Below are 14,969 nucleotides of genomic sequence, written 5' to 3'. Positions count from 1 at the left end.
GTGTTAGCTGAAGTTGGCAGTGTTAGCACTGTGTTTTATCTGAAGTTGGTAGTGTCAGCACTGTTTTTTATCTGAAGTTGGTGTTAGCACTGTGTTTTATCTGAAGTTGGTAGTGTTAGCACTGTGTTTCATTTGAGGTTGGTCGTGTTAGCACTGTGTGTTATCTGAAGTTGTTGGTGTTCGCACTGTGTTTTATCTGAAGTTGGTAGTGTTAGCACTGTGTGAGCTGAAGTTGGTCGTGTTAGCACTGTGTTTTATCTGAAGTTGGTGGTGTTAGCATTATGTTTTATCTAAAGTTGGTAGTGTTAGCACTGTGTTTTATCTGAAGTTGGTGGTGTCAGCATTGTGTTTTGTCTGAAGTTGGTGGTGTTAGCACTGTGTTTTATCTGAAGTAGCTAATGTTCGCACTGTGTTTTATCTGAAGTTGGTAGTGTTCGCACTGTGTTTTATCTGAAGTTGGTAGTGTCCGCACTGTGTTTTGTCTGAAGTTGGTGGTGTCAGCACTGTGTGTTATTTGAGGTTGGTCGTGTTAGCACTGTGTGTTATCTGAAGTTGGTCGTGTTCGCACTGTGTTTTATCTGAAGTTGGTAGTGTCCGCACTGTGTTTTGTCTGAAGTTGGTGGTGTCAGCACTGTGTGTTATCTGAAGTTGGCCATGTTAGCACTGTGTGTTATCTGAAGTTGGTAGTGTTAGCACTGTGTTTTTTCTGAAGTTGGTAATGTTGGCACTGTGTTTTATCTGAAGTTGGTAGTATTAGCACTGTGTTTTATCTGAAGTTGGTCGTGTTCGCACTGTGTTTTATCTGAAGTTGGTGGTGTTAGCAGTGTGTTTGATTTGAAGTTGTTAGTGTTAGCACTGAATTTTATCTGACGTTTGTATTGTTAGCACTGTGTGTTATCTGAACTTGGTAGTGTTAGCATTGTGTTTTATCTGAATTTAGTCGTGTTAGCACTGTTTTTTGTCAGTGGTTGGTAGTGTTAGCACTGTGTTTTATCTCAAGTTGGTAGTGTCAGCACTGTGTTTTATCTGAAGTTGGTAGTGTTATCACTGTGTTTTATCTGAAGTTGGTACTGTCCGCACTGTGTTTTATCTGAAGTTGGTGATGTTAGCACTGTGTTTTGTTTGAGGTTGGTACTGTTAGCACTGTGTGTTATCTGAAGTTGGTCGTGTTAGCACTGTGTGTTATCTGAAGTTGGTCGTGTTAGCACTACGTTTTCTCTGATGTTGGTAATGTTAGCACTGTGTTTTATCTGAAGTTGGTAGTGTTAGCAGTGTGTTTTTTTTGAAATTGGTATTGTTAGCACTGTGTGTTATCTGAAGTTGGTCGTGTTAGCACTGTGTGTTATCTGAAGTTGGTCGTGTTAGCACTGTGTTTTATCTGATGTTGTTAATGTTAGCACTCAATTTTGTCTGAACTTGGTAATGTTCGCACTGAATTTTACCTTAAGTTGGTTTTTTTAGCATTGTTTGTTATCTGAACTTGGTGGTGTGAGCACTGTGTTTTATCGAAAGTTGGTAGTTTTAGCACTGTGTTTTATCTGAAGTTGCTAATGTTAGCACTGTCTGTTATCTAAACTTGGTGCTATTAGCATTGTGTTTTATCTGAAGTTGGTAGTGTCAGCACTTTGTTTTATCTGAAGTTGGTAGTGTCCGCACTGTGTTTTATCTGAAGTTGGTGGTGTCAGCACTTTGTTTTATCTGAAGTTGGTGGTGTCAGCATTGTGTTTTATCTGCAGTTGGTTGTGTTCGCACTGTGTTTTATCTGAAGTTGGTAGTGTTCGCACTGTGTTTTATCTGAAGTTGGTAGTGTATGCACTTTGTTTTATCTGAAGTTGGTAGTGTCCGCACTGTGTTTTATCTGAAGTTGGTGGTGTCAGCATTGTGTTTTATCTGAAGTTGGTGGTGTCAGCATTGTGTTTTATCTGCAGTTGGTATTGTTGGCACTGTGTTTTACCGGAAGTTGGTAGTGTTTGCACTGTGCTTTATCTGAGGTTGGTAGTGTCAGCACTGTCTTTTATCTGAAGTTGGTCGTGTTACCACTGTGTTTTATCTGAAGTTGGAAGTGTTCGCACTGTGTTTTATCTGAAGTTGTTAGTGTCCGTACTGTATTTTATCTGAAGTTGGTGGTTTTCCACTGTGTTTTATCTGAAGTTGGTCGTGTTAGAACTGTCTTTTATCTGAAGTTGGTAGTGTCCGCACTGTGTTTCATCTGAATTTGGTCGTGTTAGCACTGTGTGTTATCTAAACTTGGAGCTATTAGCACTGTGTTTTATCTGAAGTTGGTAGTGTCAGCACTGTTTTTTATCTGAAGTTGGTGTTAGCACGGTGTTTTATCTGAAGTTGGTAGTGTTAGCACTGTGTTTTATTAGAGGTTGGTCGTGTTAGCACTGTGTGTTATCTGAAGTTGTTGGTGTTCGCACTGTGTTTTATCTGAAGTTGGTAGTGTTAGCACTGTGTGAGCTGAAGTTGGTCGTGTTAGCACTGTGTTTTATCTGAAGTTGGTAGTGTCCACACTGTGTTTTGTCTGAAGTTGGTGGTGTCAGCACTGTGTGTTATTTGAGGTTGGTCGTGTTCGCACTGTGTTTTTTCTGAAGTTGGTAATGTTGGCACTGTGTTTTATCTGAAGTTGGTACTATTAGCACTGTGTTTTATCTGAAGTTGGCCGTGTTCGCACTGTGTTTTATCTGAAGTTGGTGGTGTTAGCAGTGTGTTTTATTTGAAGTTGTTAGTGTCAGCACTGAATTTTATCTGAAGTTGGTATTGTTAGCACTGTGTGTTATCTGAACTTGGTAGTGTTAGCATTGTGTTTTATCTGAATTTAGTCGTGTTAGCACTGTTTTTTGTCAGTGGTTGGTAGTGTTAGCACTGTGTTTTATCTCAAGTTGGTAGTGTCAGCACTGTGTTTTATCTGAAGTTGGTAGTGTTTTCACTGTGTTTTATCTGAAGTTGGTAGTGTCCGCACTGTGTTTTATCTGAAGTTGGTGATGTTAGCACTGTGTTTTATTTGAGGTTGGTACTGTTAGCACTGTGTTTTATCTGAAGTTGGTCGTGTTAGCACTGTGTGTTATCTGAAGTTGGTCGTGTTAGCACTGCGTTTTCTCTGATGTTGGTAATGTTAGCACTGTGTTTTATCTGAAGTTGGTAGTGTTAGCAGTGTGGTTTTTTTGAAATTGGTATTGTTAGCACTGTGTGTTATCTGAAGTTGGTCGTGTTAGCACTGTGTGTTATCTGAAGTTGGTCGTGTTAGCACTGTGTTTTATCTGATGTTGTTAATGTTAGCACTCAATTTTGTCTGAACTTGTTAGTGTTCGCACTGAATTTTACCTGAAGTTGTTCGTGTTAGCACTGTTTTTTTTATCTGAAGTGGGTTGTTTTAGCACTGTGTTTTATCTGAAGTTGCTAATGTTAGCACTGTGTTTTATCTGAAGTTGGTCGTGTTCGCACTTTGTTTTATCTGAAGTTGGTAGTGTCCGCACTGTGTTTTATCTGAAGTTGGTCGTGTTCGCACTGTGTTTTCTCTGAAGTTGGTAGTGTTAGCACTGTGTTTTGTCTGAGGTTGGTAGTGTTAGCACTGTGTTTTGTCTGAAGTTGGTGGTGTTAGCAGTGTGTTTTATCTGAAGTTGGTCGTGTCAGCACTTTGTTTTAACTGAAGTTGGTGTTGTTCACACTGTGTTTTATCTGACGTTGGTAGTGTTAGCACTTTGTATTATCTGAATTTGGTGGTGTTCGAAGTGTGTTTTATCTGGGGTTGGTAGTGTTTGCACTGTGTTTTTTCTGAAGTTGGTTGTGTTAGCACTGTGTTTTATCTGATGTTGATAGTGTTAGCATTGTGTTTTATCTGAAGTTACTAGCGTTCGCACTGTGTTTTAACTGAATTTGGTAGTGTCAGCACTGTGAGTCAGCGAGTGGAGAGCAATTTGAGGATGGCGCCAGTGAGTGGAGAACAATTTTGGGACGGCTCAAGAGAGTGGAGACCAATTTGGGATGACCCAGCGAATGGAGACAAATTTGGGACGGCGCCAGCAAGAGAAGACCAATGTGGAGACGGCGCCAGCGTGTGGAGAACAATTTGGGGATGGCGCCAGCAATTGGAGTCCAATTTGAGTATGGCGCCAATGAGTGGAGAGCAACTTGGCGACGGCCCTCTCGAGTGGAGACCAATTTAGGGACAGCGGCAGCGAGTGGAGTCCAATTTGGGGACGGCGCCAGCGAGCGGAGACCAATTTGGAGTAGGCGCCAGCGAGTGGAGACCAATTTGAGGACAGCGCCAGCAAGTATAGACGGCGCCAGCGTATATGGACAAATTTGGGGACGCCGCCAGCGAGTGGACACCAATTTGGGGTTGGTTCGCGAGAGTGGAGACCAATTTGGGGACAGCGCCAGTGAGTGGAGTCCAATATGGTGACGGCGCCAGCGAGTGGAGACCAATTTTGGGATGGTGCAGGTGAGTGGGGACCAATTTGGGGACGGCGCCAGGGAGTGGAGACGAATTTTGGGATGGTGCAGGTGAGTGGGGACCAATTTGGGGACGGCGCCGGGGAGTGGAGATGACTTTGGGGACGGCGCCCGCGAGAGAAGATCAATTTGGGGACGGCGCCAGAAAGTGTGGACCAATTTCGGGATGGCGCCAGTCAGTGGAGACCAAGTTGGCGACTGCGTCAGCGAGTGGAGACCAATTTGGGATGGCGCCATTGAGTGGAGACCAATTTGGGGACGGCGCCAGCGAGTGGAGACCAATTTGGGGATGGTGCCGGGGAGTGGAGACCAATTTGGGGACGGCGCCAGCGAGTGGAGACCAATTTGGGGATGGTGCCCGCGAGAGAAGATCAATTTGGGGATGGTGCCAGAAAATGTGGACCAATTTGGGGATGGCGCCAGCGAGTGGAGACCAATTTGGGATGGCGCCAGTGAGTGGACACCAATTTGGGGACGGCGCCAGCGAGTGGAGACCAATTTGGGGATCGGCCTCGCGAGAGGAGACGGATTTGGGGAAGGCGCCAGCAAGTAGAAACCAATTTGAGAATGGCGCCAGTGAGTGGAGACCAACTTGGGGAAGGCCCGAGCGAGTGGAGACGAATTTGGGGATGGCGCCAGGAAGTGCAGACCAATTTGGGGACGGAGCCAGCGAGTGGAGACCAATTTGGGGACGACACCAGTGAGTGGAGACCAATTTCGGAAAGGCGCAAGAGAGCCGAGATCAATTTGGGACGACCCAGCGAGTGGAGACCAATGTGGGGGCGGCGCCAGCGAGTGGAATCCATTTTGGGGATGGCGCCATTGAGTGGAGAGCAATTTGGCGACAGCCCTAACGAGTGGAGACCAATCTGGGAATGCGCCAGTGAGTAGAGACCATTTTGGGGACGGAGCCAGCGAGTGGAGACCAATTTGAGATGACCCACCGAGTGGAGACCAATTTGGGGATGGCGCCATTGAGTGGTGACCAATTTGTGGACAGCGGCAGAGAGTGGAGTCCAATTTGGGGAAGGCGCCAGGAAGTGGAGACACTCCACTCCCCCGCCCAACCTCCCCCTCCCCCGCCCAACCCTCCACCTCCCAACCCCACCACCCCCCCTTCCACAATTTCAGTATTGAGCATTCCCAGGTGAGTTGTAGCACAGATCAGTCACTTTTACACTATTGCCACTGGCCTGCGGGAAGCCAGCCATAAACCAAATTAAAAGCTGCCTTGACTCCACTTGATTGTCTGTGGGGAAACCTGTTTTTAACAAGTCCCGGCAGCTTTACATCTGCCTGCATCTGGGATCTGCTCTCAGGCCGCCCCATGAATTAGTACAATACAAAAGCTCCTTTAGATGCAGAGGAAGAGTCCATCTACTGCCCCAACCCCACCAAGACCCGCTTACTACACCACAACGATATGGTCCATTTGCTAGGAATGACTCACCTCTCAAAAGTCTCACCCCACTGCTGGGAGGCACTGGTTGGGAATGAAATTTATCATCTGGATCTTGAGAGCGTATATGTGTTAAGGAAAGATTAGCAAGGAGTAGAAGGGTATGACTTGGAAAGTTAAGAAAATTACAATAAAATTGTCATATGGGCAGATACAGATCAGCCATGATCTAATTGAATGGTGGAACAGGCTCGAGAGGCTGAATGACCTACTCCTGTTCCTGTATTGGGTCCCGAAAGAGAACATAGTTGGGGCAGGCTGGGTGCTCTCTTCTCACTCCTAAATTCTTTTAAGGATTCTTGAAGTAAATGTTCTAGTTATTCTGACACCTAAATGCTGTCACAATCCTCAAAAGAGAGCTATTTTCTCCTCTCTGGAATTGATGTCATATCAAACATTTGGCATATCTTGAAAGGTTATTGGCTAAATCTACATAATTGTAGATTTTCAACAATTTATCTGAATTTTTTTCATACAAAAACAAGCATGCATAGCCAAAAAAAGATAGCTGGACAGCACTGTTATATATCGAAAATTAAAACATGTTACATAGGTTGCAGGGTATCTGTACATTGTCAGTCACGCAGGTGAAAAGGGTAGGGTGAAATACCGGAATGTTCATTTTGCTGGGCCTGGGACAAGGTAGACATCTGGTAAATTCATTGCCATCCCCACTGAAGAAATGTAGATTTTAAAACTTTCTCTTTCAACTTTTGTGCCACCTTGAAGCCCTTAGTCTCTCTATTTTACAATTTCCAGATCTGTGGTCTTTTAGACAATTCAGCACAAAAATGTATTTATTTTGAATCAGATCTATGTTTTCAATTTCTTTCATTCTAGGATCCAGCAAACAGAGATGAGGATGAAGACGATTTATCAGATAAAGGGAGTGAGTCTGAGGAAGAGACGACTAACAAAGAATCCCAAAGTGAGAAGGATGACGATAGTGACAAAGAAACAGAGCATGAAGAGAAGGACGATGAAGCAGTGAGTCTCTTCTGACAGCAGTAAAACTAACTTACCATAATCCTGCAGTGGGACTAATGGGCATTTCAGCCTTGAGCATTTTCAGAAGGCTTTTGATAAGGTCCCAAACAAGAGGTTAGTGTGCAAAATTAAAGCACATGGGATTGGGGGGAGTATACTGGCATGGGTTGAGAATTGTTTCCTGTCTGTCAACCAGAGAGTAGGAATAAACGGGTCGTTTTCCAGGTGGCAGGCTGTGACTAGGGAGGTATCATAGGGATCAGTGCTTGGGCCCCAGCTAGTCACAATATATATCAATGATTTGGATGAGGGAACTAAATGTAACATTTGCAAGTTTGCAGACGACACAAAGCTGGGGTGGAATGTGAGCTATGAGGAGGATGCAAAGAGGCTCCAATGTGATTTAGACAAGCTGGGTGAATGGGCAAGAACATGGCAGATGCAGTATAACGTGGATAAATGTGAGGTTATCCACTTTGGTTGTAAAAACAGAAAGGCAAGTTATTATCTGAATGGTGATAGATTGGGAAAAGGGGAGGTGCAACGACACCTGGGTGTCCTTGTACACCAGTCGCTGAAAGTGAGCATTCAGGTGCAGCAAGCAGTTAGGAAGGCGAATGGTATGTTGGCCTTCATTGCAAGAGGATTTGAGTACAGGTGCAGTGATGTCTTACTGCAGTTATACAGGGCCTTGGTGTGACCACATCTGGAGTGTTGTGTGCAGTTTTGGTCTCCTTATCTGAGGAAGGATGTTCTTGCCACGGAAGCAGTGCAACGAAGGTTTACCAGACTGATTCCTGGGTTGGCAGGACTGATGTATGAGGAGAGATTGGGTCGACTAGGCCTATATTCACTAGAGTTTACAAGAATGAGAGGTGATCTCATCAAAACATATAAAATTCTAACAGGACTAGACAGATTAGATGCAGGGAGGATGGGGAGTCCAGAACCAGGGGTCACAGTCTCAGGATATGGGGTATGCCATTTAGAAGCGAGATGAGAAATTTCTTCACTCAGAGGGTGGTGAACCTGTGGAATTCTCTACCACAGAAGGCAATGGAGGCCAAGTCATTAGATGTATTCAAGAAGGCGATAGATATATTTCCTAATGCTAAAGGGATATGGGGACAAAGCGGGAACAGGGTACTGAGTTAGACGATCAGCCATGATCGTTTTGAATGGCGCAGCAGACCCGAAGGGCCGAATGGCCTAATCTTGCTCCTATTTTCTATCTTTCTATTGAGATCCAAACAAAAAATGTGAACAGAATTAATGATTGTTTCTTTGGTTTATTATACAATGGCACAAATGCAACTGTGCTTAAAGATTTTGATCCAGCGATGCAGTGCTTTCGTGTACCAGTGATTAGTGCCATAAAAATGGTAGCATGTAGTTTTGTAGGCCGGGATATCTCCTCCTTGAATACATCTAATAACTTGACCTCCACTGCCTTCTGTGGTAGAGAATTCCACAGGTTCACCACCCTGCAATTTTTTTCCCTTCAAGTGTTTATCCAATTCCCTTTTGAAAGTTACTATTGAATCGGCTTCCACCACCCTTTCAGGCAGTACATTCCAGATCAAAACAACTCGCTATACATCTTGTTCAAGGGTTGAATCCGATGGTTGAAGTTGAACAGGTGTCTTCCATTGACTGAGACTTCATAGCAGGATGGGTGAACCACAATTAGCATCTGACAAGAAACAATTCCAGATAAATCATGAAGTCCCTTCATCAACACGTCAAGAGGTCTTTTGTAATCTGGTCAGACACAAAGTACTAAGAAACAAAGGACTTGTATTTACATAGGGTCTTATCATGTCTCAAAGCATTTCACACATGAATTACTTTGGAGTGTCAATGCTGTTATCATATAAAGAAACACATTTTACACACAGCAAGATCTTACAAATAACAATGAGATAAATAATAGTCTGTTGTTAGGTGGTGTATGCTGAGGGAGGAATGTTGGCCGGGACACTGGGAAAACACTGTGCTCTTCTTGGAATTGTGGCGTGGGAACTTTAATATCCACCTGAACCCCAGACAGACAGGACCCTTACAAGCAGCAGATAGAGGAGACCTTTATTCATCCTAGAAGTGCAAACCCAGTGCCTAAATCCATTCCACCACCCAATCCTCCTATAGATCCATAGAAGTTCTATTAACAACCCAACAACATATTTGGTATTCAGAATCCAAACTGGAAACCAAATGGAGCCCATCTTTACCCCACCTGTGGCCCTCAACGCACATTGTGCTGCCTGTGTCTCTGGCGCTCCATCCACATCCTGCAAACTCTGGGTGTGGCGACAGCGTGGATGACGACTTAAAGGCAAAGTCACCCATCCCACACTCCTGATGGGGAGCCACCCTTCAAAGTGAAGTGCGAGCCAGGGATAGGGCTACAATGCGACCCATAATCCCACTGAATATGGTGGTGGAGGGAGTAACTGCCAGTATACCTGAGCCCCCGATCGAGGGCCAGTACCTACCATCTATGATGGCAGTCAGCAGACCTCTTGCGCACTGATCTCAGTCTGACTGGGACTGAGGTGCAGCAACAATAACAGGGCTCCATGCAGGTTTGCTGCAATATGTGTACAAAGTTCCGCTCCCATAGGCAACTAGTTGTTAGCATTAGGAGTGCCTTAACAATCATAACAATCAAAGGTTTTAAAAGTGAGAGTGGAACACACAGACAGACCTAAAATACGGCTTTGAACTGGACTGGATTTATATTGCAGCCAGTGCGAAACTGAAGAGACACGAGACACGAGACACTCTCTTGGGAGAGAGGGGGTCGTGGAACCTCAGCCCACTAGGCTGAAAGATGCGCGACTGTCAGATTAGGACATGACATGAGTTGGACTGTTTTGCATCAATGAGCACTCAAAATCACTTGGTATCAACGTGAAAACTTAACCACTCTGAGAGGGGTACAATAGGTGAGGAGTGCCCCCTCGACAGGAAGTTAATGAGTATTCATAATGTAAACAAAATGAACATATTCAAATGATCAGATTTACTGTTATTGACTTCAGTAACTGGTAACCAAACAAAGCTCCTCAGCATTGTACTTAGTGTCGTCAGCCCTCCTGGATTGGCCTGGAGTCTCCAGGAATTAAAGATTAATCTCCGGGTCACTGCTGCGAGCAACATCCAGTGAGAAATATCATAGATGCATTAAAGAGTGTTTATTTTTGATTTTCGTTTATTAGTTATAAAAATATTCACGAATGATAAAACCTGGCGGGGCAGTTAGAGGCGGGAGGTCATGTGATGAAACCTTCATGAATACATCCAACCAGGGTTGTCGACCAGTTGTACCACAAAATTAATAACAGCATCTTAAATATCTAAAACAAATCTATTTTAAAATTTGTCCTTGGGATGGTAGATTAATGGTAAACATAAAAAAAGCATAACATGGGCTGGTAGATGACTCAGTTTGCAAGGTGCTGTTGATTAACCTCCTGAGTCATCTTGATGGCAGTGTGGGTCAACCACATAGCTTGGGACTGGAGTCACATGTAGGCCTGATGGGCATTAATGAACCAGTTAGGTTTTTACAGCAATCTGGAAGTTCATTTTCTGGTGCTAATTACCAGATTTTTTAAAAAAAATCAAAAACAGAACTTGTCATTGGTGAGATTTGAACTCATGATCTCTTGAGTTGCTAGTCTATCCCATAACCAGTAGGTTACCATACCCACTACAGCAATTAAAGTGAGGGGGAGGCTTCCCTGTTCTGAATAACTGATCCCTCTGTGCTAGAAACGTTCCACAATATCAATGTTATTGGTGTAGAGGTTAGCCCACAGTTAGTTCCACGTTACGTGCTTGATCTACTGCAAGCCCAAGAGGTTTGGCGTAGTAGCATCACTCAATGCAAAGTCAGAAAGCATACCTCAAATGTTTGGCCAGGTATGAATGGGAGAAATGACAACCGTTCCTCTCTACCCCAGCTCTGGTTGATCCGACTGTTCCTAACCACTGCGTTTTCACTGAATCTTTGATCGATGTGGAGGGCAATGATATCACCATAACTCGTCTTCAGATTAATGGTAAACCTGAAAAAAAGCATAATGTGGGCTGGTAGATGAATCAGTTTGCAACTTGCAGCTTCTTCTTGTTCCACCTTTTGTCTACTCCTTCAAATTTGTTCCGACCTAAAATGGCAATCGGGGCTCTATTTATGTGATAGGACCCCGATTACCATATTAAAATGGGGCCTAGCGTCTGAAACCAGTGGGCGATTTGGACACTGGCGATTTCTAAATGGAGCTTGCCGCATCGCCAGTGTTAACTGGGCGCTGACGCTGCTAAACCCCATTTTGAGGCCAGGCAAAGGCAGTCAAAACCAACCCAAATGTCTCTTGGTTAGGGAAGTGCTTGGGGTGAAATAATTACCCAGTGTTCCTGCTCCCATCATACAGTGATCCTGCGGAAAAGTGCATGTGTGGACATGAGGCCGAGAGGATCAGACTCTGCTGTGATGCACATCACAGCCAAATAGCCTGCCAAGGTACAGTGTCTCGACTTAAGCACGAAAATGGTCATTTGGATAATGTACTGGAGGTTCACAGCAACAATGTTCTCAGGATGTGGTGAGAAGGCTGCATTTACTGCCTGTACCTAGTTGCAAGTGATTGTTTGTACAACTGAGTGACTAACCAGGCACTAGTGTGTACTGGAGTCACATGTAGCCCAGACCAGGTAGGGTAGGGGTGGCAGATTCTCTTCCCTGAAGGACACCAGTGAACCTGTTCGGTCATTTTTATCTGGTGCCAGCCCATAAATGACCAGATTAATTGAATTCAATTTCATGAATTGCCATGGTGGGATTTCTGGGTTGCTCGTCCAGTATCAGAACTACTACTGTATTACAATACAAGAATGAAGTAATGCATTTTGGAAGGAAGAATGAGGAGAGGCAACAGAAACTAAATGGTATAATTTTAAAAGGGGGTACAGGAACAAGAGACCTGGGGGATCACATATACAAATCTTTGAAGGTGGCAGGACAAGTTGGTAAGGCTGTTAAAAAAGCATATGGGATCCTGGGCTTTATAAATAGAGGCATAGAGTACAAAAGCTAGGAAGTTATGCTAAACTTTTATAAATCACTGGTTAGGCTTCAGTGGAGTATTGTGTCCAATGCGGGGCAACGCACTTTAGGTGCAGAGTGAGATTTACTAGAATGATACCAGGGTAGAGGGACTTCAGTTATCTGGAGAGGCTAGGATAGGATAGCAGAGAAGGTTATGGAGAAATTTCATAGAGTGTTCATAATTATGAACGGTTTGGGGAATTGGATATATCGTAGAATCATAGAAAGGTTACAGCACGGAAGGAGGCCATTCGGCACTTCGAGTCCGTGCCGGCTCTATGCAAGAGCAATCCAGCTAGTCCCACTCCCCCGTCCTATCCCTGTAGCCCTGCAATTTTTTTCCTTTCAAGAACTTATCCAGTTCCTTTTTGAAAACCATGATTGAATCTGCCTCCACCACCCCCTCTGGCAGTGCATTCCAGATCATAAACCACTTACTGTGTAAAAAAGTTTTCCCTCATATCATCTTTGTTTCTTTTGCCAATCACCTTAAATCTATGTCCTCTGCTCATTGACCCTTCCACCAATGGGAACTGTTTCTCTCTATCTACTCTGTCTGGACCCTTCATGATTTTGAATACCTCTATCAAATCTCCTCGCAACCTTCCCAGTTCCAAGGAGAACAACCCCAGCTTCTCCAATCTATCCACGTAACTAAAGTCCCTCATCCCTGGAATCATTCTAGTAAATCTCTTCTGCACCCTCTCTAAGGCCTTCATATCTTTCCTAAAGTGTGGTGCCCAGAATTGGACACAATACTCCAGTTGTGGCCGAACTAGTGTTTTATAAAGGTTCATCATACCTTCCTTGCTTTTGTACTCTATGCCTCTATTTATAAAGCTCAGGATCCCGTATGCTTTTTTAACCGCTTTCTCCACCTGCCCTGTTATCTTCAATGATTTGTGTACATATACCCCCAGATCTCTCTGTTCCTGAACCCCTTTTAGAATTGTGCCCTCTAGTTTATATTGCCTCTCCTCATTCTACCAAAATGTATCACCCCGCATTTTTCTGCGTTAAATCTCATCTGCTACATGTCCACCCATTCCACCAGCCTGTCTATATCCTCTTAAAGTCTATCACTATCCTCCTCACAGTTCACTACACTTCCTAGTTTTGTGTCTTCTGCAAACTTGGAAATTGTGCCCTGTGCACCCAAGTCCAAGTCATTAATATGTATCAAGAAAAGTAGTGGTCGCAGCACTGACCCCTGGGGAACGGTTGTTTTTCGGACTGTACACCTCCCTCCAGTCCGAAAAACAACCGTTCACCACTACTGTCTGTTTCCTGTCACTTAGCCAATGTTGTATCCATGTTGCTACTGCCCCTTTTATTCCATGGGCCGCAATCTTGATGATAAGCCTACCATATGGCACTTTATCAAACGCCTTTTGAAAGTCCAAATTCACCACATCAACTGCATTGCCCTCATCAACCCTCTCTGTTCCTCATCAAAAAAACTCTATCAGGTTAGTTAAACACGATTTGCCTTCAACAAATCAGTGCTGGCATTCCCTAATTAATCCATATTTGTCCAAGTGACCGCTAATTCTGTCCCGGATTATCGTTTCTAAAAGTTTCCCCACCACTGAGGTTAAACTGACTGGCCTGTAGTTGCTGGGTTTATTCTTACACCCTTTTTTGAACAAGGGTGTAACATTTTCAATTCTCCAGTCCTCTGGCACCACCCCGGTATCCAAGAAGGATTGGAAGATTATGGCCAGTACCTCGCAATTTCCACCCTTACTTCCCTCAGCAACCTAGGATACATCCCATCCGGACCGGGTGACTAATCTAGCTAGCCATTCCAGTATCTCAACTACAGCTTCCTATACTGAGACTCTGGCACCATCTTCTTCCTTAGTAAAGACAGATACAAAGTATATATTTAGTACCTCGGTCATGCCCTCTGCCTCCATAAATAGATCTCCTTTGTGGTCCCTACCCTTCCTCTTACTATCAGTTTACTGTTCACATGCCTTTAGAAGACATCTGGATTCATTTTTATGTTTGCTACCAGTCTATTCTCATACTCTCTCTTTGCCCCTCTTATTTCCTTTTTCACTTCCCCTCTGAACTTTCTATATTCAGCCTGGTTCACACTTGTGTTATCCCACATCCCTCTTGTGGGATGTGGGAATTCAGGGATCCTTCCTGTGTCCCTGATTCCTTCACCTGCGGGAAGTGTGTCCAGCTGCAGCTACTGTTTGACCGCTTGACGGCTCTGGAGCTGCGGATGGACTCACTTTGGGGCATCCGCGATGCTGAGGAAGTCGTGGATAGCACGTGCAGTGAGTTGGTCACACCACAGATAAAAATTACTGAGGGAGATAGTGAATGGGTGACCAACAGACAGAGGAAGAGTAGGAAGGCAGTGCAGGGGTCCCCTGCGGTCATCTCCCTCCAAAACAGGTATACCGTTTTGGATTCAGTTGGGGGAGATGGCTCACCAGGGGAAGGTGACAGCGGCCAGGTTCATGGCACCGTGGCTGGCTCTGCTGCACAGGAGGGCAGGAAAAAGAGTGGCAGAGCAATAATGATAGGGGACTCGATTGTAAGGGGAATAGATAGGTGGTTCTGCGGACGCAATCGAGATTCCAGGATGGTATGTTGCCTCCCTGGTGCAAGGGTCAGGGATGCCTCGGAGCGGCTGCAGGACATTCTGGAGGGGGAGGGTGAACAGCCAGTTGTCGTGGTGAATATAGGTACCAACGATATAGGTAAAAAACGGGATGAGGTCCTACAAGCTGAATTTAGGGAGTTAGGAGTCCAACTAAAGAGTACGACCTCAAAGGTAGTAATCTCAGGATTGCTACCAGTGCCACGGGCTAGTCAGAGTAGGAATGACAGGATAGCTAGGATGAATACGTGGCTTGAGAGATGGTGCAAGAGGGAGGGATTCAAATTCCTGGGCCATTGGAACCGGATCTGGTGGAGGTGGGACCAGTACAAATT

The 14,969-nt window shown here is 44.6% G+C and overlaps 1 pseudogene; it reads right to left on the bottom strand.

Moving 5' to 3' along the window:
• Nucleotides 1-8,480: 8,480 nt before the first annotated feature.
• LOC137319604 (galectin-8-like) overlaps nucleotides 8,481-14,969 on the bottom strand; it is a 28,929-nt pseudogene continuing 22,440 nt past the window's right edge.

This window comes from Heptranchias perlo, unplaced genomic scaffold (genome assembly GCF_035084215.1).
Source record: "Heptranchias perlo isolate sHepPer1 unplaced genomic scaffold, sHepPer1.hap1 HAP1_SCAFFOLD_88, whole genome shotgun sequence".
NCBI classification, from domain to species: Eukaryota; Metazoa; Chordata; class Chondrichthyes; order Hexanchiformes; family Hexanchidae; genus Heptranchias; species Heptranchias perlo.
Note: the sequence above shows the minus strand (reverse complement) of the source record. Positions and strands in the feature narration are given on the sequence as shown.